This window comes from Prionailurus viverrinus, chromosome B2 (assembly GCF_022837055.1).
Source record: "Prionailurus viverrinus isolate Anna chromosome B2, UM_Priviv_1.0, whole genome shotgun sequence".
In the NCBI taxonomy this organism is placed as follows: Eukaryota; Metazoa; Chordata; class Mammalia; order Carnivora; family Felidae; genus Prionailurus; species Prionailurus viverrinus.
Window position 1 is genome coordinate 100764671 of NC_062565.1, and position 24236 is coordinate 100788906.

Genomic DNA, 24236 nt, shown 5'->3' on the forward strand with positions numbered 1-24236 from the left:
AGGTATGGAAATTAGGAAAAAGTGTAGGATATATTCAGGAAAATCCAAGTATATAAGTGGGGCCGGAATATAGGGTTCATAGCAATGAGACAGAAAAATGAGAAAAGAAAAGCCTAGAGGGGCGCCTGGGTGGCTCAGTCGGTTAAGCGTCCAACTCTTGGTTTCGCCTCAGGTCACCGTCTCACGGTTTGTGAGTTCTGACCCCACATCTGGCTCTGCACTGACAGTGTAGAGCCTGTTTGGGATTCTCTCTCTCCCTCCCTCTTTGCCCCTCCCCTGCTCACACTGTCTCTGTCTCTCTCAAACTAAATAAATAAAATTAAAGAAAAGCAAAGCCTAGAAAAGCAGATTGAAAAAGAGATTAAGGAAGTCCCTAAACATTACACAAAAAGTTCATTTTTAGCAGTGGGGATTCAAATTATTTTGAGCCTTAGAGGCACACAGAATCTAGGCTCCCACTATCAGATGAGTCTGTGTACGAGTTAAATTTCACTTTAACAACTGTGTTATCTTACAGCCATCAATCACCAACTCTCCTGCAAGATTTAGAATCAGAATAAATGCAGAAGCGAGTTAAACACTAAATTTTAATAGATTCAGCTGTTCAATGGTCAATATGATTATAGAATAAATAGGGTAACCATATAATTTGTCATCTAAACTGGGATTTTTCAGAATAAAGGGGGAGGGGAACTATTATTAATTATGCTAGTATTAATTAGGAACGTCCCAAGCAAACTGGGGTGGATTGTTAACCATATTATAAAAACTCCCCAAATCAAAGGGCCTCCTTACTTTTTCTTCTTAGATTCTCTTCAGTGGGAAACTCCTACTATGAAGCAGGAGAAGAATCTAGTATTTGATATTGAGATTAGTGGCTATGGCATTTTAAAGAGATAGGCACACATTAAAAATGAATAACGGACCTATTCTTTTTATAGTAACAGAGACTTGAAGGGTGAATAACTTCATGCAAATCTGTCAAAGACTTCTTTAACAACAACCATGAACACAGAGGAACTACATACTGATTACTGACCTCACAAAAGCACATTTAGACTTAGATGGTATTCCCAGAGTTTCTGTGTTTATTTGAAAACAGGTTAATTTTCAACTATACCAACCATCTCAAAGCATATTTCTTTTTGTTTTAATACACTACAAGAAAGAAAAAATGTTTTTACTGCTAAAATTACAGAAAACACTTCATGGTTTGTTATGTGGGTGGTTGCAACACTTGGCCTTTAACCTCTTGCCAAATACCACATCACATGTGTTCTGAATCACCAGTAAACCCAGATGCCCTTATATGAGATATTTCAAATCCATCCAGAAGTTGAGACAAAACAATATGGTCTTCATGAATGAAACAAAGAACTTCTAAAAGAGAGAAAAGAGAGAGAAGAGAGAGAAGAAAAAAGAAAAGGAAGGAAGAAAGGAAGGAAGGAAGGAAGGAAGGAAGGAAAAAGAAAGAAAGAGAAAAAGAGGGAAAGGAAGGGAAAGGGGAAGAAAGAAAAAGGGAAAGAAAGAAAAACAGGGAAAGGAAGAAACAAGCAAACCAAGAAATTCTAATGTCAGGACTTGAGGAAAATAATTTAACTGCTTTCTTTTTCTTTTAATGTTTATTTATTTATTTATTATTTTTAATATTTATTTATTTTTGAGAGAGACAGACAGACAGACAGAGCATGAGAGGGGAGGGGCAGAAAGAGAGGGAGACCCAGAATCTGAAATAGGCTCCAGGCTCTGAGCTGTCGGCACAAGGCCCAATGCAGGGCTTGAACTCAAGAACAGTGAGATCATGACCTGTCCAGAAGTAGGACGCCCAACTGACTGAGCCACCCAGGTGTCCCCTATTTATTTTTTGAAAGAGAGACAGGGTATGAGCGGAGAAGGGGCAGAGAGAGAGGGAGACAGAATCTGAAGGAGGCTCTGGGCTCTGAGCTGTCAGCACAGAGACTGACAGCTGGGCCCGAACTCATGAACCATGAGATCATGACCTAAGCCAAAGGTGGACACTTAACTGAGTGAGCCACCTAGGTGCCCCTAATTTAACTTCTCTCTAAATATTCATTCTGGTCAAAGTCTAAGACCAGATAAAAAAGGTCTTGCCACAACAAAAAGAAGTCAAAACTTTTGATATTAAAAAATATTTATATTTATAATCACCTTATGCCAGGGGTTGGTCAACTTTTCCCCTAACAGGACAAATAGTAAATTGTTTAGGCTTTGTAGGCCATAGAGTCTCTTCAAGTATTCATATCTCTCTCCATCTTTTTTTTTTTTTTTTTTGGAGAGGAGAAAGAGAGACAGAGAGCACTGTGTACTTAGTATGGAGCCCAATGCAGGGCTTGATCCCATGACCCTGGGGTCACGACCCAAGTCAGAATCAAGAGTTGGACGCTCCACCAACTGAGCCACCCAGGCACCCCTATCTTTATCCTTCTGAAGCACAACAGCAACTACAGACAATATGAAAATGAATGGAAAGGGCTGTGATCCAGTAAAACTTTCCTTACAATTGGATTTTGTTCTCAGGGCTGTATAAGAGTATAAGCTCTTTTCTAGAATATAAGCTCCTTTTTATCACTCTTGTCTTGGATAGTGCCTGGTACATAATATACGCTCTGAAAATGTTTATAGATGAATATTATTTAGTAATCAAAAAAGAAGCAAAATGTCTGAGCTACCGTGGGACAAACATCGTGCTTATTGAGTATTATGTGAGTTATTATTCTAGTTAGAGTTCATAGGTTGGTATTTCTCACATAAAACATATAAATATTTTTCATTAAAAAAAACTTTAATTGTTGGGGTGCCTGGGTGGCGCAGTCGGTTAAGCGTCCGACTTCAGCCAGGTCACGATCTCGCGGTCCGTGAGTTCGAGCCCCGCGTCAGGCTCTGGGCTGATGGCTCAGAGCCTGGAGCCTGTTTCCGATTCTGTGTCTCCCTCTCTCTCTGACCCTCCCCCGTTCATGCTCTGTCTCTCTCTGTCCCAAAAATAAATAAACGTTGAGAAAAAAATTAAAAAAACAAACAAACAAACAAACAAAACCTTTAATTGTAATATTAATCATGTCACTACTGAACTCTGCCTACCCAAGATTAATACTAATTTTCTGGCTTTTCCAGGCCATTTACATATATAGGTAATCTGACTACATAGTATAAGGACTGGAGCTGAAAGGTCATGTTGAGTTAAAGCCAGGATTAATACCATGGCAAGTGAGAGTCAAAGGCAGGTGGAAAGAACCCTGCAGAGAAGATGTGTGTGCAGGGAATGGAAGAAAAGACAGAACTGTCTGTACCATGCAGTGAAGATCTGAGAGATTTCTCTGCATTGTAATAATAAATCTCCTTTTTATTAGAGCTTCTTTGAAAGGGCTTCTATTCTTTGCAGTTAAATGATTCCTGACTAGAAAACGGATTATGAAACATTTTGGAGAGGAGTTAATATTTGAGATGAATTCTTAAAAAATGAAGACAGGGTTTCTAGTCTACATGGAGTAATAGAGAACAGATTTACAATCCTGCCTGAAACAACAACAACAAAAACAGAAGAAATATATGAAACAATAGTTTCCACACATTGGACAATGGCTGGTATAGGAGAGTAATCCCTGACAGAAGGGAAACAAAGTCAGCACCCTGGGAGCAGAGGGAGAAGGAAGCCAAGTGGAAGCTCAACAATCTCCCTGAGCTGAGAAAGTATGAGTCCAAGACTGCTGGAATTTGCCTGGGAGAGTACTAGAGAGGAGAGAGTTGCAGAGAGATAGTAGAGTAGGTCTGCAGAGGGCCCCGTCAAGACTATTGAGTAGTATAGTATCAGCACATGCTTGTGAGGAATCTACCCAAAGCTAGGAAAAGAACTAAAAGGAACAGAGGGAACAATCCCAGGGGGTCAGACAGTGGCAAGAATAATTTGTTTCATCTAGAAAGGAAAAAAAATCTCATATTTCACAGGACATCAGGCAGAACAATCATAATGTCTCAGAAGTGGCACAAAATTAGTCCTAGATAAAGTTTGCTCTAGGTTCCACCTGAACAAGCATAAAAATAGCACTGAAAGTGTCAAACTCTTTCCAAATAACAGTGTCCCAGAATAAAACTCAAGAATACTTCTAGGGGTGGGGTGCCTGGGTGACTCAGTCAGTTAAGTGACCAACTTCGGCTCACGTCATGATCTCATGATTCATGAGTTCGAGCCCCATGTCAGCCTCTGTGCTGACAGCTCAGACTCTGGAGCCTGCTTCAATTCTGTATCTCCCTCGCTCTCTGCCCCTCTCTCACTCGCACTCTGTCTCTCTCTCTCTCTCTCTCTCAAAAATAAATAAACATTAAAAAAAAAAAAAAAGACTACTTCTAGGAGTGCCTGGGTGGTTCAATCGGTTAAGCTTCCAACTCTTGATTTCAGCTCAGGTCATAATCTCACAGTTTTGAGATCAAGCCCCACATGGGGATCTTTGTGGGCGTGAGCCTGCTCAAGATTCTCTCTCCCCTTCCCACCCCTCCCCCACTCTCTCCCTCCCCCCCCCCAAAAAAAGTATTCTAGAAATACAAAATATCCCAAACACAAGGTTAAATTCACAATGTCTGGCATGTAATAAAAAATTATCAGGCATGAAAATAAATAGAAAAATATGAGAAGAAAAAGCAGCAATAGAAACAAGGCAAAAACTGATAAATACTAGAATAAAAATATCAAGATAGTTCTTATAACTGTAATCTGTATGTTGAAGAAGGTAGAGGAATGCTTGGACATGTTAAGCAGAGATGTGGACAACATAAAAAGAATGTGAATCAAAATTTTCATCTTACCAGAGATGAAAAATAAATGTTTGAGATGAAAAATACAATGAATGGAATTAATAGCATATTAGAAATGGTAGAATTAAAGATTAAGAACTGGAAAACAGCAATAGAAATTACTCAAAATGAGGCATAAAATAAGCCTGAAAAAAAAAAATGAAAATGTTAGTAACCTATACATGAGCTTCAAGCAGTCTCATATACTTGTAATCTGAGTCCTCAAGATGGAGGATAAGTGCTATATAAAATTACAAAAAAAAAAAAAAAAAAAAGCAAGAGAGAAAGAAAGAGAAAGATAGGCACGTATGGGCTTAAAGTAGTACAAAAGAGCAAGCTCTAATGGATTATGGAGAGTAGGAAAGAAATGGCAATGGCATGTGTCTGACAATGGCAGACAAGTAACACAGCTAGAAGCTGCTGCCTCTAAGAAAGAAGTAAGGACCCAGATTAGGATGTGATGGTAAGAAAAGAGAGAACTGAAAACATTTTAAAGGAAGAAATAATAGGAATTCATGATTAACTATATACTGGAAAGGACAATGTTAAGAAGTTTAAATTTCAAAAATGACCAAACTAAGTTTGAATCCCAGATTTTTTACTTATTATACGAAGTTGGAGATGTTATTTAATATCTCTCTGCCTTAGTTTCCTCATTAGTAAACTGTAGAATATAGTAGTACCTATCTAATAGGGCTGTTTTGAGAATTAAATGAGTTAAAACATGGAAAGTACTCTGACATGTAGTAAGTGCTTAATAAATACTGGTTATTGCAGTTCTCAAACCTTTTGGTCTCAGGACTATTTTTCACTCTTAAAAGTTATGGAGGACCCCAAAGAATTTTATGTGGGCAGTCTATCAGTATTTACCATATTAGATATTAAAACTGAGAAATATATAAAGTAGTGACATTTTCATTCATTAAAATTAATAAACCTATTACATGTGCACATGAATAACATTTTGTTTTTTAAAAGAAAAACATTGGTGGGAAGATACAAACTGTTTTACATTTTTGTACATCTCTCTAATGTCTGGCTTACTAAGAGAAAGCTGGGTTCTCCTATCTGCCTTTGTTCAATCTGTTGCTTATGTTATTTTGTCTAGGAAAGACAACCAACCAAACTGTGTTATGTAGAAGTTAATACACCCAAGAAAACTAAGATAGCATCTCCTGGGTAGAACAACTAAGTTTTAAAAAGGGGACAGCAAATTATTCATTCTTTAAATCTTAAGAGTGCTCAAGAGCGGAATAAGATATTAACTACAAACTATTTTAGTCAGCTCACAAGAGAAAGAGCCAGAGAAACTATTTGTTTATTAAATTTATCCCACATGAGCTATTAAGAACTGCAGAGAGGAGATGGAACCACAAAGAATTCCCATATAAGATAAAAGAGATGCACAGTTCTACATGAAGAGTAAGGAAATGCCTAGGCCTGAGCTGAGAGTTTGGAAAGTTCTAAGTGTAAGAAATCAGATCTCTAAAGGACACAGAAAAAGAGAGCACAGCCAAGTAATGGAATCTGGGGCAGGTGGGGAGGCCAGGGGGGGTGCCAGTACTGGACAGAAGGAAAACAATCTTCTTTTTATGGGCAGAAGATTTAAATAGATACTTCACCAGAAAAGACATGTGAATGGCAAATAAGCGCATGAAAAGATTTACAATATCCTTAGTCCTTAGAAATGAAAATTAAGACAACGAGATATCATTACATTCCCACCAGAAAAAGATACACTTTTAAAAAGACTAAACCAGAAGCAAATGTTGGGAATATGGAGAAATTGGACCTTCCATACACTGTTAGAGGTAATGCAAAATGGTATCGCTACTTTGGAAAAGAGTTTGGTAGTTTCTTATGACCTAAACTTACTATATGACCCAGAAATCCTACCCCAAGAGAAATGAAAATATACAGTCACATAAAGACTTGTACATGACTGCTCACAGCAGCTTTTTCATAATAGTCCAAACTGGAAACAATCCAAATGTCCAGTATATACCATTGCAGTATATCCATATAATGGAATATGACTTAGCAATGTAAAGGAACACGCTACTCATACATGCAACAATATGGATAAAGGCACAAATGACTACACATTGTAGGATTCCATCACATGAAATTCTGGAAAAGGCAAAACTATAGTAATTATAGTGACAAAGCAGATCCATGGTTGCCGAAAGTGGGGAGAGAGGTTTGACTGAAAGGAACACAAGGAAACTTCTTAGGGTGATAAATTTTCTATATATCACGATTGTGGTGACAGTAGTTATAGGATTGCTACATTTGCCAAAACTCACCATTTGTATACGTAAAATAGGTCAGTTCTGTTGTACACAAGTTATATCTCAATAAAACTAATTAAGGAAAAATAATGAACACATCTTCCTTCATCTTATCTGTCACTCACCAGGATTTGTCAACGATTGACAGAAAATAGCAGCAGGTAGGAAAGTAGAGACATGGAAATCATTGACAAGAAAGGATAGGGAGTCGATAGGAATGATGCAATCAAATGAAGAAATAATATGCCATTTTTATTAGGTTTCAACCATTCCAAAAATGAGAATAATCAGCTTCTAAAAGACACCTTGACCAGTCCAAAATATGTTTTGTTGTTAAAAGTATTTCTTACATTATGTTCTAAGGGATACCTAAATCAGAAGCATCCTAGACCTTCTCTGCCAGAAACTCTAGGTGCAGTCCCCACTCTACCTCTTAAATTGCTCCCAAAGAAATTATTTTGTGGGGTGCCTGGCTGGCTTAGACAGTAGAGCATATGACTCGATATCAGGGTTGTGAGTTTGAGTCTCATGTTGGGTGTAGAGATCACTTAAAATTAAAAAATCTTGGGGCAGCCAGGTGGCTCAGTCGGTTATGTATTGGACTCTTGATTTTGGCTCAGGTCATGATCTCATGGTCATTAGATCAAGCCCCATGTAGGGCTCAGCCTGGAGCACGGAGCCTGATTGAGATTCTCTCTCTCTCTCTCTCTCTCTCTCTCTCTCCCCCCTCCTTCCCTCCACCCCTAGTCCATTTGTGCTCTCTCTCAAAATAAACTTAAAAAAACAAACTTCTGTTCTCCTTTAAAAAAATTTTTTTTAATATTTTTAAATTTTTTTTTTTTTTAATTTTTTTGAGAGAGAGCACATACGCTGGGGAGGGACAGAGAGAGAGAGGAGAATGAGAATCCCAAACTGGCTCCATGCCCTGCACAGAGCCCAACCCAGGGCTCAGTCTCACCACAGTGATTTCATGAACTGAGCTGTGATCAAGATTCCAATGCTTTACCGACTGAGCCATCCAGGTGCTCCAAAATAAAAAATCTTAAAAAAAAAAAAAAAAAAAAAGCAGAAATTATTTTGCAAACCGAATCAGAGAGAAACACTGTACTAGAAGGAATGTACACATGTGCTTGCATACACACATACCCCAATTTAGGTTTGCAAAAAGCTCCAAGTCAATAGTATTAAACAGCACATATGGTTTCTTTTTCTTTTTTTAAATTTTTTAAATGTTTATTTATTTTTTGAGAGACAGAGCATAAGCAGGAGAGGGGCAGAGCAAGAGGGAGACACAGACTCCAAAGCAGGGTCCATGCTCTGAGATGCCAGCACGGAGCCCAACGCGGGGCTGGAAGTCCTGAACTGTGAGATCATGACCTGAGCGGAAGTCGGAAGCTTAACTGACTGAGCCACCCAGGCGCCCCTAACATATGATTTCCTTATGGGAACAGAGAATCATCCTTAATTACTTCCTGGAGATGTAAGCATCTCAAAAGAGATCATCTACCAAAACCATTTAGGAAACTCCCAATGTACTCAACGTATTGCCTTCCAATCACCATGGACTTAAATAGACAATTTCTAAGCAAAGAAAATAAAAAGACCCAAGACCATACCAAGTTTGAAGTTCCATGTTGCCATATTGCTTCTGTTTCACCACTATCTAGTTGTTAGTAGCAGGTGACAGCCACTTTGATTTTAATTACTATTTGTAAATCACAATAGTTTCTTTAAATATGTGATTTTAAAAAGCATATGCTATATTCTCCTCTTAATAAATTCTGTTGATTTGTTAAAGAATTTCCTATGGGCTTTCTCTGTATATTCAACTTAATTTCAAACATCTTTAAAATCACATCAAAAGAAAATACAATTTAATAATGAAACAAAACAATGTTAGGAACTGTAGAGAACAAAGCTGACTGAATAGCCAAGTTCTTTACCTTCATGAGGTGGTGTGTATATGTTTTACAATACACATAAAACTCACCATTTTAACTTTTTCAGTGTACAATTCAGTGATATTAAGCACATTCACAATACTGTGTAACCATTATCACCATTCATCTCTAGAACATCTGGATCATCCCAAACTGAAACTCATTTAACATTAAATTCCCATTTCCTCCTTCCTCAGGCCCTAGTAACCACTAATCTGCTTTCTTTCTCTATACCACATACCTCATGTAAGTGGAATCATACAATATTTGTCCTTCCATCATGAGTATTTTCTACTAATTCTTAATACATCTCTAGGGACCAAGCCCTGAGGGACACAAAGACTGGCAGCATACTAATCTGCCCTCAGGAAACTTACACTTTAATAGGGAAGTCAGACAAGTCAAAAACAAAACCTTGCAAGTCAGTGTGATAACAGCTCTAACAGAGGTACAAAGTACAATGGTGGCACAAAGGACTAATTAACTCAGGAAAGTCAGGAAAGCTTCACAATGGAGGTAATGTCTCAGGACATTTTAAAAATATTCACTGAATTCATCAAATGGAAATGGTCATTTCCTCCAGAGGAATGGCATTCATTCACTCATCAAACATTTAAGGAAGGACAACACTACACCCAGCACTCCACACCTACAAGAGCCAAAGTTCCTGCTTTCCCTAAGCTGAAAGTAAATGCAGAACCATGAGATACACATCCGAGGAAGAGTTAAGTAGTTCAGACTGAAAAGCAAAGTGCTTGGGGAAAAATAAGATGAGGCTGGGAAGGGATTCAGGTATCAGATTATGGAAAAGTCATCCAGAGTTTTACTCTATACTGTAGGCCAGTTTGAGAACTTTAGAATATATAAGAATCATTAGTGGCATTTGCCAGAAGTACACATTCCTAGACAACCCCAGAGGTTTTTATTTCATATGTCTGAGATGGACCTCAGCAATTTGTATTTGTTTAAAGTTATTTTGTGCGTGTGTGTGTGTGTGTGTGTGTGTTTTGAGAGAGAGCAAGGGAGCGAGAGGGGGAGGAGCAGAGAGAAGGAGAGAGAATCCCAAGCAGGCTCTGCACTATCAGTGCAGAACCCCATATGGGGCTCAAATCCATGAACCGTAAGATCATGACCTGAGATCAAGAGTCGGACACTTAACCAACTGAGCCACGTAGGAGCCCCAGGAATCTGTATTTTTAATGAGTACCCCAGGTGATTCTAAAACAAGTATATCCATGAACTACTTTTCAGGAAATACTTCTGTAGAAAACAGGAAACTAAAGATGGCTTCAAAGAAGACAATAATGTGAACAGATTAAATGTTTTATTAATTTCCCCCGTTTATAAAGTAATACATGCTTTTATAAGATATAAAAGAGCCCAAAAAAGAAAAACACCACTCAAATCCATAACCTTCACATCCAATATTTTATTATTTTCCTAATGTTTATATTATATAAACTTTTATTTTTTTTAATTTTTTTTTTTTTTAACGTTTATTTATTTTTGAGACAGAGAGAGACAGAGCATGAACAGGGGAGGGTCAGAGAGAGAGGGAGACACAGAATCTGAAACAGGCTCCAGGCTCTGAGCTGTCAGCACAGAGCCCGACGCGGGGCTCGAACTCACGGACCGTGAGATCGTGACCCGAGCCAAAGTCGGACGCTCAACCGAGCCACCCAGGCGCCCCTATATAAACTTTTCAAAAGAAGGTTCATACTGTACAGACTAAACCCTATGTTCTTCACTTAGTCATGCATGTGCACATGTCCTCTTTCTATTCTTAGATTTTTGATGGCTATCTGGCAGGTCACATGCATCATATAGATGTAACTACCCTTTTTTTAAGTACTTAAGTTATTAGCAATTTTTCACCTAGTTTCCTATACCACCACTGTCAATATGTCAACATTTGGATAAAATGTGGGTTTTAGAAAGATCACTCTAGTGACATCATAAGGGCTGAATTTGAAAAGAGGTGAATTCAGAGATAATCTGAGAGGCTATTACGATGGCCTAAAATTTTACTCAAAGTAGTAATAATAGAAATGGACAGAGAGTGGATTTGATAGTCTACAATCTACATGTAAAGATTTGTCATCTGTTTAAGATTATATACAAAGAAATAATTCCTCTTCTTCAATAAATGTTTACCAAAGCCCGACAATGTATCAAAGAACGATTACTAAGAAAAATACACTAGAAGAATACTACGCATTTGCACTTTCTTTTATTTGTGTATATGTGCATGCGTAGGACCAGGATTCCAATTGCATTTAAGTAATTTAGAGTCTTCCTTTTCATCAGAGGAAAAACAATTCCCTATTCTGAATGTACAACTACAAAAGTAGAGCCAGAAAGAGTCACAGTTGTCAACAAAAGCTTGACCCTCTGTTCTCAAGTTATAAGCTGGGGCTGTAGTGGGAATTTAACACACTACACAAGAAATTGCCCGTGATCAGGTTTACTTCAGTTTTTAAAAAGAATCTGCATATACTGGGGCTTTCTGCCAAAAAAGCAAATGTTTCATGCATTTGGCTCCTCGTCCTTTCATGTGGCTAGTGTCCAATATCAACTTGGAGATCTCCCCATTTCAAAATCTGCCAGCTACTGAAACATGGGTCAAACAAAACATTTTTCCTTTCTATGAAAAAGTGTAATGTATCATGACAAGGAATCTTACTAGGTAAAGCTGAGATCACATAAAAATGCTTACAATGAACAAGTTCCACCTAACATTTTTTTTTTAAATACTAATATCCATTAAGCTTCAGATTTCAAAAGGATTTTTTATAATTAAATATTAAATTCCTGAATCACACATATACAAAGATTCTGTATTTAGTAAATCTGACACATCTCAATTGATGTGGAAGAAAAAAATTAGCATATCTTACTTTCTTTTTGAGATAACACTACTTTTTTTATTCATCTACCATATAATTCTTTAAAAAACTAGAAGTTTCTGGGGCGCCTGGGTGGCTCAGTCAGTTAAGCGTCTGACTTCAGCTCAGGTCATATTCTCACAGTTTGTGAGTTCAAGCCCTGCGTCGGGCTCTGTGCTGACAGCTCAGAGCCTGGAGCCTGCTTCAGATTCCATGTCTCCCTCTCTCTCTGCCCCTTCCCCACTCACTCTCTGTCTCTCTCAAAAATAAATAAACATTAAAAAATAATCAAAAAATAAAATAAAACACTAGAAGTCTTTTATCACTTTTGATAATTCAAAGCGCATTATATATATATATATATATATATATATATATATATATATATACACACACATACATATAACTTCCAACACTTGAGACAGAGAGAGACAGTAACTTCCAACACTTTCTCAATTAACTGACCACAAAAACCAAAACATATTGATTTCTTACTTGTACTGTACCTCATGTCTATTTAATTCTATATAGTCCCAGGAGTGCCTGGCTGCCTCAGTCAGTATAGCATGCAACTCATGATCTCAGGGTTGTGAGTATGAGCCCCACCCTGGGGAATAAAGATTACGTAAAAATAAAATCTTAAAAAAAAAATTCTACATAGTCCTAGGAGCGTAATAAATAAACATATGTGAGTCTAGCTACTTCATAATATGTAGTATTAATTTTTTATTCCAAATTAAATATGTACTATCACAATAACTGAGGCTCAGAATAAAAATCTAGTGAATTTCAAGGGATTAACATAAGTAGAAAAATAAGACATAAAACGTAAAATTAAAACATACTGTGGTCCCTAAGTCATTAGAATTATATTCTATCTTCATAACAATAGCCACAATCTCATGGCCTTCAAATCTAATCAGACTGTTTTTAGTAGGGACAAAATTTATTATAAACTTACACTTTTACTAATAATCTGAAAGATCTCAGGATATGCCAAAAAAGTACATGACTTTATACTATAGAGTCACCTTCTGAAATATCAATACTTCAGGAATAGCAACAATCATTATCATCAAGGAAATCTCCCTAAAAGATAAACCTCATATCAGAAAAAAAAAAAAAAAAAAGTGGGGGAAAATAAGAAAAAAATCATAACAAATCATGTAAGAGCTATGAGACAGTACCTGATGCTCTAACATCCACTTAACTGAAATCACACAGAAGAGAGAGAACAGTTCGAAAGAAATACATGAAGAGATAATGGCTGAGAGTTTTCCGAATTCAATAAAAGATACCAAACCACAGAACCAAGCAGTTCAGAGAACACCAAGCAAAAGCAAACAGACATATCATGTTCAAAAGTAAAGGCAAATCATATGCAAAGACAAAAAATTTTAAAGAAAGAAAAAAAAAAGACACATAATATATCGAATCAAAGGTAAGAATTACAGCAAAACTACATAAGCCAGACAACAGCAGAGTGGTATCTAAAGGGGAGGGGAAAGCAACCCACAATTCTATACTCAGAAAAAATATTTTATAAAAATAAAGGAAAAATAAGTCTCTTTTAGAAAAGTAAAACTGGGATAATTTATTACCACCAGACTTGCACTACAATAAAATAAATGTTAAAGAAAGTTCTTGGGGCAGATGGAACAGGATACAAGACAGAAACTTGGATCCGCACAAAGAAATCAACAACACTAGAATCGACATAAATGAAAGTCTTCATTTATTTCTTATTTGTAATTGCTCTAAAAGGTAACTGTCTATCAGTGCCTGGGTGGCTCAATCGGGTAAGCGTCCAACTTCGGCTCAGGTCATGATCTTGCGGTTCATGAGTTCAAGCCCCGCGTCAGGCTCTGTGCTGACAGCTCAGAGCCTGGAGCCTGCTTTGGATTCTGTCTCCTTCTCTCTGCCCCTCCCCAACTCATGCTCTGTCTCTCTCTCAAAAATAAACAAACATTGGGGCGCCTGGGTGGCGCAGTCAGTTAAGCGTCCGACTTCAGCCAGGTCACGATCTCGCGGCCTGTGAGTTCGAGCCCCGCGTCAGGCTCTGGGCTGATGTCCCAGAGCCTGGAGCCTGTTTCCGATTCTGTGTCTCCCTCTCTCTCTGCCCCTCCCCCGTTCATGCTCTGTCTCTCTCTGTCCCAAAAATAAATAAACGTTGAAAAAAAAATAAAATAAACAAACATCAAAAAAATTAAAAAAAAAAAAAGGATAACTGTCTAAAGCGAAAATAGTAGCAACATATTGTGTGTTGATAGTATATATAAAAGTGAAATGTAAGACAACAAAAGCACAAAAAATAAGCAGGAAGAATTGGGTACCCTTATAGTACATATAAAAACTATGTACTATTGTGTGATAGAAGACTTTGCTAGTTACAAATGTGTATTTCAAACCTACAGCTGCCACTAAATTAATTTCAAAAGGTATAAATAAATAAGGAAAAAGTGGAGAGAAAGGGAATAAAAAACATCCAAGTAATCCAAAAGCAGGAAAACAAGGCAAAGAACACAGATAATAGTAGAAAACAGCTAGGACTGTGGTAGACTTTTAGTCTAACCATATTACTAATCACATTAAATGTAAACAATCTAAACACACAAATTAAAAGAACAGACTACTGGACTAAATGAATAAGCGCAACTATATACTGGATCCTTTCTACAAGAAACCCATACAAAAGCATAAATGGGTTGAAAGTAAATGGATGAAAAAAGATGTCCTGGGAGACGATTCTACACTGGTCTCTGTTGGGGTAGCAGTTTTTCAATCTACTTCTCCATACTTTATCTGCAACCATCTCCCATCTGCAGTCAATAAAATGAAGATCCCAGAAATCTCATGTCTACTAACAGTATCTATGAAATTTGTGGCAAGTTAATTCATTAGTTTGCGAGAAGATAAAATTTCAAACACTTCATTCTTGACATGATATACATCACGTAAACACTAATAAAAAAAAAAACTGGAATGGTTATATCAACAACCTACAAGGAAGATTTCAGAACAAGGAACATTAGCAGGGATAAAGAGGCCGCCTCACCAAGACAACATAATAATCCTAAATATGTAAGGCCCTAACTAAGCTTCAAAATACATGAAGCAAAAGCTGAGAACTAAAAGAGAAATTAATTAGACAAATCCACCAGTTGGAGACTTCAACACATCTCTCTCAGTATTTGATAGATAAACATAAAGAAAAATTCTACCTTACTAGTGAGAGAAAAAAAATACAAACTCACAGTGAGATATCATTTATGCCTATAAGAATTTAAAACTTAAGTCTGACAATTCTAAATGTTGGTGAAGATGTGTAACATCCGAACTCTCGCACACTGCTGGTGGGAATACACTTTGGTAGAACCACTTTAGAAAACAATTTGGCATTACCTAGTAAAGGAGAGTTGTGCATGCTCTTACCTCAACTATTCAACCCCTAGTATAACCATATAAATTCTTATACACATGCACTGGGAGGCATGCACAACAGTTTTCATAACATCATTGTTTGTAATTGGGGAAGAAAAACAGGAAACAACTCAAATGTTCAAAGATAGGAGAATGAAAAAATAAAATTGTGGTACAGTCATATATAACGCAATACTATATAGCAGTGAAAATGAATGAACTACAGCTATATAATTCAACAAAGATAATGTCCAAAAACATAATGTTGGAGGGAAAAAAATCACAGAAGAACAAGCACGTTATAAATAACTCCAGAAAGATAAAACAACATATTGTTTAGTGACATATATATTTGAGGTAAAACTATAAAGAAAATCTAGGAAATGATTAACCAAAATTCAAAACCAAAATTAGACAGGAGAGAAGGAGGCAATCAAATACTTCAAAGATATCTATAATATTCTATTTCTCACCCTAGGTATTAAAATAGATAATTGTTATATTCTTTAATCTGTATGTACGATAGATACTCTCATGTTTTTATATATTTATAATTTAAAATGCTTACAAAGAATAAGCAATAAATACTGATTCACTCAGCAAATATTAAAAACAAGCCAAAAAAAAAAAATCACGAAATACAAATACATACATTAGGCCCAACTAGACACTGACACTCACATGACTCAAAAAGGCCACATGGTTATACTTAACAGGATATAAAACATGACATAACATGCCAGCAAGGCAGTGTCAGGTAGTTAGTCTTCATCAGGAGTCTGCAGAGCAATTCAGAGATACTCTCTTTGGCTCTCCATAGGAGGCAGGTAAAGCATGAGAGGCCATAGGAGGCAGGTAAAGCATGAGAGGATGAGATCACGAGGGTTGGTGCAATAACCACCCTAGCTGAGAAATATCAAATAGCAACCACTATCTCCAGTTCCATAGACTGTCTCCTGAGCCTCACAACAGACTTGCTCAATTACAAGAGTTACCAAACCCAGGGAATGTTTCACACCTAAAAATGTAACTGATAGGAGCATAGCTCTCTTCATTCCGGATGTTAAATTAGTTTCCATCACTGATGAAATCACCAAAAGTCCTAAGGGCCTTTACAATCTGGAGACTTTCAAGTAATGCTCTGATTAAAAACAAAAACACCATCTCACGTTATCCAGTAATAAGTTCTCTTCTTCCACATGATAGAGAGGATGCACAGTGAGAACAGAGGAAAGACTTGACCACAACCTATTAGATGAATGTTTTCATCTAAGTATGTTGTGCACAATTATTAATTTTGTGTATCTGGAAGGGCAGTTCTATCAGCTTAGAAGTGGAAAACAAGACAACCAGATTTTCCATACTCTGCCTCCTGGCAAACACCAGGAATGAATAAATGGCCTCTTGTTCATAGAAGGATAAACAAGGGACCTACACAAATGGCAGCATAGATAAAACATCTTCTTAAATTGTCAACTGTTACATTAAGAAACAAAAGAAACGTAGAAAGTATCTGCTGTGTGTCTCAGTAAAATACAAGAAAATTAATTTCCTATAAAATATCTTTCATAAGGAAAGATAATCCATTAAAAAGACACCAAGAAGAAATGAGAACATAATAGATGTATGCAGACTTAAGATACAAACCTATACTCTAAGAAATAAGAAAAATGACAGGAATAAACAACAAAATTAAATTCTGCACTTGAGAAAGAACAGAATCAATATTGCAAAAAACCTATCAGTAATGTAGAAGGTGAAAATAAAAATGTTCACCGAGAATGCAAAAGACAATGTTAAAAATAAGAAGATAGGTATAAAAAAGAAATGTGAACCAATCCACCAATAAGAGGTATTTAATTTTTTTTTTTTAAAAAGGCTTAACAAATGAAATGAAAGCGATATTCCAAGGTATAATAGAAGACTATCCCAAAATAAAAAGCACCAGCATTTCTACAACAGAAAGACTTTCTTGTCCCAGTCAAAAATAAAAGATAACCAGAATAATGGCTAGACAATTATAAAGGAAAAGCCTGGGACACATGAATACCATATTGAGTCAGGCTTTCATTAATACATGTGTGCAACAAAAGGCCATTTTCAGATATTCAAAGGGTTCAGGAAAAGTAACCCACAAGAATATCTTCCGAAAAATAGTACCTGAAAACATACTCATGGCAACCAAAGGAAAAAAAGTCTAAATTGGAACTCAAGAATGAGCATAAGTGGTATGGTATAAATAGATGAGTGGTGGTACTCCATACCAAGTTAGCATGTAGAGTTGAGTCTAAGTTGTTCTACCGAAATTTAATACATAAGCTAAATTTTTTTTTTGAAAAAGAAGATATACAATCTAAAATATTCAACATTTATAAGTTAGTCTTAAATATTAACTTGGGAAGCTGACAATGTAAAAAAGCTAAAGTCCCTGTGTTACATAAAAGAAAAAATATTTTTGAGTTGTTCTTAAATTATATAGTTACAACTACATTTCTGTATTTATGCTTTTAAGATGATTTTTGTATTTTTTTAAATAAAACATAAAACAATCTATCCTGCAAAAAGCCAAAAGTAAAACAAAATTAATAAAATGTACAAAATTATAGGAGTAAAAATCAAAAATATCAATAACAACAAATTTTTATTGTTTAAAGCCTTTCTATTGGAAAAATCCTCAGATGGGGTTAAAAAATGAAATGACATAAAAAAAAAGATTAGAAATAGTGATAGACAATGATACTATCATGGAAATAGTAAAACTAAAAGGAAACGGGAATAACAATTTTGATGTTGGAGAAAAAGTAGGATTCAAGAAGAAAAGAATTAAAGTGACTCTGTAAACTGAGACAACAATGTTTACAAAGCTATTCAAATACAGTGTATGAACTAGCTGTTTGTTATTGGTCTGGGACAAGACAAGTTTAAAACTTGAAAGTAAGCATTTAGAAACTCTTAGTGCAACCAGACAGGGGAATTGCATACCTGTTTAATATAATGCTAAAAAAGGAAGCTTGTATTTTGCTTGGTTTTTCTTCCTTGTTTCATTTTTCTAGTAATTCACTTCTAATGTATTTTAAAGTACATTTTCTAATGTATTAGAAAAAAATTTATTCTTCGCTACAGTTTGAAAGCACTGCCATAAAAGACCCATTAGTTGTGAAGTTTTATGTGCCAAATAATTCAACATCAAAATATACAAAATATACAAAGTTAAAACAATTAGAGATGTCAGGCAAAAATGAAGAACAAAATGAAGTGGGAAGCAATTCATTCCATGATGTAATTATGTAAAAGTATAAGTATACAGAGGATGAAAACATATCATGAAATGTTATATATATTTTTTAGGAAGTCGTCCATTAGAAGATGTCCCATCAACTTAATATTAACTTTTCAGAAGGGAAAATTACTGTGTTAAATATATACACTGCAAGATGTATTACAATCTCAGAAATACCTAAATTTCTTTTAATCAAGGAATTGTATGTTCACAATTTGGTATCAAATAAAGGGACAACTGTTTTATTGAAGTATAACTGACATACAATATTATACTAGTTTCAGGTATAAAACCATGATTCAACAATTATATTCATTATGAAATGCTCACTATGATTTAATTACAGTTACCATCTGGAAAACCTTGTAATTGTCAATGAAACATTTATAACAATACTGATGACATAACAGACCTTAAAGAACATTTCAACAACTTTGAAAAATTAAAAACTAAAGCGTGGCAAAAACTAGTTTTCTACCATTTCCCACTATAAGTCACTTGGGATTCTCTGTTTTTGTATCCTGCTGGGTAAAATTATGTATGAAAAAAAGGTTTGACCACTTTAAAAACTTTTGAAAACTACATTAAATGACTCAAGACACATTCATGTCTACAGCCTTGAGGTTTTCTAATCCCCTTTTATACAGAAGTCAAGGGGAAAAGTCCAAGTATTTCACAATGTCAGATGCCACACAGGAGATCATAGATGCGTCTGCTACCCTCTTCCTACCTCCCTGCAATCTGATTAAAAATGACACTGTTTAGATAGTGGGCAGCATTACTACTTTCTCAAAAAAGGTCAGAGTCTGTTGTCTTTCCTCTATTTGGCCCACCGGGCAAAGGCTAGTCTAATCTAGCCACTCTAATACAGCTACATGGTTGATTAGGTAAAGGCTGGCTAAATAGGTAAAGAGTTATATATGAGTCAGAGCATTGCCTGAACCGCTGTTATTTATGCATGTGTGCACATTATACACACACAAACACACACACACACACACACACACACAAACACAAACTGAACAAGACTCAAAGCAATATTATTAAGTTATTCTAAGTAACACAAATTTTCTCCACCTATGCTACACAATAGCCCCAAAAGGAGTGGTCTCACAATAGACCCAAACTTAGAAAAAAACAAATCAAAAATAAGATCCTTTTGAAACTGTTCATTTTAAGTTGAGTCGTAATATTTTAAAAAGTAAGTTCTTTAAAGAAGAAGTGATAAAGTCAGGATCTTTTTCTTCCCTTCCCATGCCTAATGTTTTAAAACTAATTTCAACTAAATGTGAGCTAAAGCCTCATGTAAGATATAAAAAGTTCTTTATAAAATGAAAAAATTATTTAAATAAAATGTATTTACCGTAAGAATAAACTGGGAAAAAATATCAGAAAGTCCATTCACAAAGACCAATTTTCCTATTACATGATAAGCTCCTAGGAATCAATAAACAAAAGACCAAAACTCAAAAACAGAAAGTAGATAAAAAATAAACACGTAGTACACCAAAAAGGAAATACAAATGGCTCTCAAGCATATGGAAAGACACTCGATCTCACTCATAATAAAAGAAATGCAAATTAAAACTACACTGAGATCCATGTTTTTATCTATTAGATTGGCAAAGATCAAAACACTTGAGAACATAATCTTGGTAAGGGGATGGAAAAAGTCTCATATTGCTGGTGGGAGTACAGATCAAAACAATCTCTGAGTTACACTTATTCTTCTCTTGAAGATATTCTTGTAAGACATTTAAAAAATTTAGTACACAAGATATATTTTGCCTAGTGTAGGCTGTTGGTCGTTTTCAAAAAATGGTTATAATTGCCTGCTTTTATAGAATTCTGTTCATATAATGAAGCAGAAAGGTAGGCAAGTTTTAAAAACTTGGATGATTGGGGCACCTGGGTAGTTCAGTCGGTTAAGTGTCCAATTTCAGCTTGGGTCATGATCTCACAGTTCGTGGGTTCAAGCCCTTCATCAGGTTCTGCGCTGACAGTGTGGAGCCTGTTTGGGATTCTCTCTCTCTCTCTCTCTCTCTCTCTCTCTCTCTGTCCCTCCCCCACTCATGCTTTCTCTCTCTCAAAATTAACTTTAAAAAAATAAAAAGAAACCTGGATGATGATCACAGTGGTCTTGCTCCATCTACTGCTCACCTGATAGCTTACTGTGCATTTAGTGGGTGCTCAGAGTAAGTATTTGTTGGGTACACGGGACCAGGAATGATGCTGAGGGGTGATGAGAATGGAATAAAACAACTAAGAACAAGGAATTAGCTAGATTTATCAGAATTGGTGAATAAGTTTTAAACACTATACTCTTTCAAGAAGAGCAGGACACTGTCACACTGACAAACGTTTCCTGAAAAATGAGTCAGCCAGCAATAGTGATATAGTAGATTATTGGAATAGTGGCCCCCTAATGAGTCACACTCTTAGGAAACCCCCACCACACGGACTCAGCTTGGCCATGTGATGTGCTTTGTGGCCCATGGGACAAGATAAAATATACGGGGCTTGCCTTTACTTGCTGCTTCTGTAAACCCTACTACTGCCTCCAGGTGGTGAAGGCTAGCCTATTGGAGACACATGGCCTTCCATCCTAGTCTACAGCTAGCACCAATATCCACACATGTGAGCAAAGCCATCCTAGACCAACCAGTGTCCAGCTGAACTCTCAGCCGACTGCGCCACATAAGCAGCCCAGCCAGCAGCAGGAAAACTGCGTAACTGAGCCCATCCCAAAATCATAGGTCAACAAAAGGCTTGCTTTATACCACTATGTTTTGGGGAGGTTTATTACGCAAAAACTCATACAAGTGGAGAGGGCAGTCGGATTGGCGATTAAGGAAAATTTATGTTTTACCTGTTTCTGTTTGTTAAATTTCACGACGAGAATATATTCATACACTACTTGTTTAATCAAACTAAACTTACAAAGATATTTTGTATCAGACTGATAACAAAGTCCCACTAACACCTTATAAAAACATACACGTAAAACAAAACAATCCAGTCCAAATAGGAACATGAGTTTGAGAGGAGACATTAATATTGCTCAGGAAAAAAAAGGGTCAGTATAGAATACCAGGGTATACTATCATACACACACAAAAAAGTGAATAAGAATATATTCATGGTCACTGTCATGTCTCAATAATGGTTATCATCAAATTCCACAGTGCTAGGACACATACATTTCATAATTTGCTTCTTTGTTCCTTCTGTTAGGCTAATACACGTTCCCTCATTTTAATCCTCACATGCTATGAGGTAAATATGTGAATAACTTTAGGCAAAAGTTAATTAACCTCTCCAAGCCTCATTTCCTCAACTGTAAAATGGGGATAATAGTACTCACTTTATAGAGTTGTCATACAGATTAAAACAATTTAGCATTGGGCATATAGTAAGGGGTCAATTAATGGCCTATAACCTCTGTCAGTAAAATGATGTAAAAGTAATGTCTCTTGACCAACCTGGCTTCTATTTTTTAATTATTTTTTTTAATTTTTATTTGAAAGAGAGTGTGAGCAGGGCAGGGGCAGAGAGAGAGGGAGACAGAGGATCTGAAGCAGGCTCTGCATGGACAGCCAGAGAGTCTGATGCAAGGCTCAAACTCATAAACAGGGGAGATCACAACCTGAGCCAAAGTCGATGCTTAACTGACTGAGCAACCCAGGTGCCCCTTCCTGGCTTCTACTGTAAAATCATTAAGCATCATCAAACAAACTGTGATTCATTAAAATTAATTTGAAAATCTTTCTAATGACTTCACGAAAAATTTAAAAGACAACATTATTAAAACAAAACTAAACAAAATCTGGGAATATGTATAAAAAATTTTGGTGAAGAAATTCAAACTCCAGGCAATAATGAATTACTTCATTTGGTACACATTCCACAATCCTACATAGGTTTAAATACCAAAGGCTTCTTGTGTCTTATGAATTCACAAAAGGCAAAAATAAGAGATGAATAAATTCTATTGCCACCTTTGTGATCTCTGGAACACACACTTTCAATTCATTCTACCATCATTTTTAAAAAAGAAGGCATTACTGAAGGCTTTGGAAAATAAGGCTCTTTCACAAGAAATAAACTTAACCTAATTTGTAGCATTGGAAAATCATAGTTACTCCTTGGATCAATGGCTTAACATTGCCCTTTTTCAAGGCAAGATCAGGCCTGGACACTTTTCTATCTCTATATATACATCAAGAGTTAAAAAAGAAAAATCAGGCCTAGTAGGTTAAAAAAAAAAAGTCAATTTTTTAAAAAGTACTGTAAACAGGTAATTACCTAGCCTGAAGATATATGAGTCAGTGACCAACAGCAAAAAGCTTTATTCCACAATGTACAGGTATTCTAGTTTGCCCTATTGTGAGAAAGGAATGCTACAAAAATTCCATTTTTAATTTCAATTATTTTAAAGAGAGCTTATTACATATGAAGTAATGTGGCAGATTCTGGAATAGAAGGGCAAAGAAAGTAACATATTACTATTATGCCACACATTTGATGATTATTGTATTTAATCATAATCCAATGAGGTAAAAATTATTAAAACTCATCTTACAGATGAGGAAATTAAGGCTCACAGAAGTAAAGTAACTTGCTGAGGGTCTCTGAACAGAAGGCAGTGTAGGGGGTACAAGGGCGGGGAGGGGGCAGGGAGGCACACAAGGGTAGTGCCATGTGACTATCCCTACAGACAAACACAACACTCAGTGTAGGAAGTCCTTTATCAGCCATGTGAAAGGGGGCTAAGACTATGGGAAACCAAAGAGATAACCTTTTGGGAATGGGCAAAGGAGTCACAAAAGGCTTTAAAAGAGGTTAATATTTTAATTGTTACTTTAAGGATGAGTAGGATTTACCAACTTCAATGCCAAGGCTCACCCCCAACCCCCCTCATCCCCAATATATTAACCAAAATAAATTACTTACTTGAAATTGAGAAAAACAATTTTGAGAGAAATCTTCCTCAGATATATTATTCCATAGTTTTAAAACAAATAATATGATGACAGTTTAATTTTTAGGTTGCTTTTATGTGGCTTGTCTTGGTTTTTATTCTGAAATGAAATTTAGATTAGTCATTTTCTTGTTCTGAGAAACTAGGAGTATGCCAACATGTTTTAACTTCACATTTTTTCACATAGCAACATGTATTCTTACTCACAAAATCTTTCATTTCACCATCTCAAACAAAACCTAATTTAAAATATAAATTGCTTTGAAGTGTAAATATATATGCAAAATAAAATATTTCTTTTAATTATACTTCCTTGGTAATCGTAATAAATGGAAGAAAAATAGAAAACTCTCGTTATATTGTTATATATTACACAAGCATTTTGAGGTAACACGCTTTCTTTCATTATTGAATCGTTTATATAGTAAATGCTCTCTCAACCCAAAGAAAATTAAATAACTACCCCCAAGGAAATTGACCTCAAATTCTTAGTATTTCCCACAACTATCATCTAAAAAGAAAATAGAATTGGACCAAAAAAACAAAAACAAAAACCCTAACATTTACAATGACAATTACTACCCTTTTTTCTCAGAATTTACTGTGCTAGGCATATATTCAATTTCTGCTGCA

At 36.0% G+C, this 24236-nt stretch overlaps 1 protein-coding gene across 3 annotated transcripts in view; it reads right to left on the reverse strand.

Annotated features, from left to right (window-relative positions):
- The window catches only part of REV3L (REV3 like, DNA directed polymerase zeta catalytic subunit), a 175608-nt gene that overhangs the window by 141963 nt on the left and 9409 nt on the right, over nucleotides 1-24236 (reverse strand). The window contains exon 1 of one of the 3 annotated variants that reach the window (XM_047858676.1): nucleotides 23576-23700. The exons of the other annotated variants lie outside the window; for them this stretch is intronic. The gene's annotated coding sequence lies outside the window, so the exon portion shown is untranslated. Of the gene's footprint in view, nucleotides 1-23575; nucleotides 23701-24236 lie in introns of those variants that run through there. 3 annotated transcript variants of the gene reach the window in all.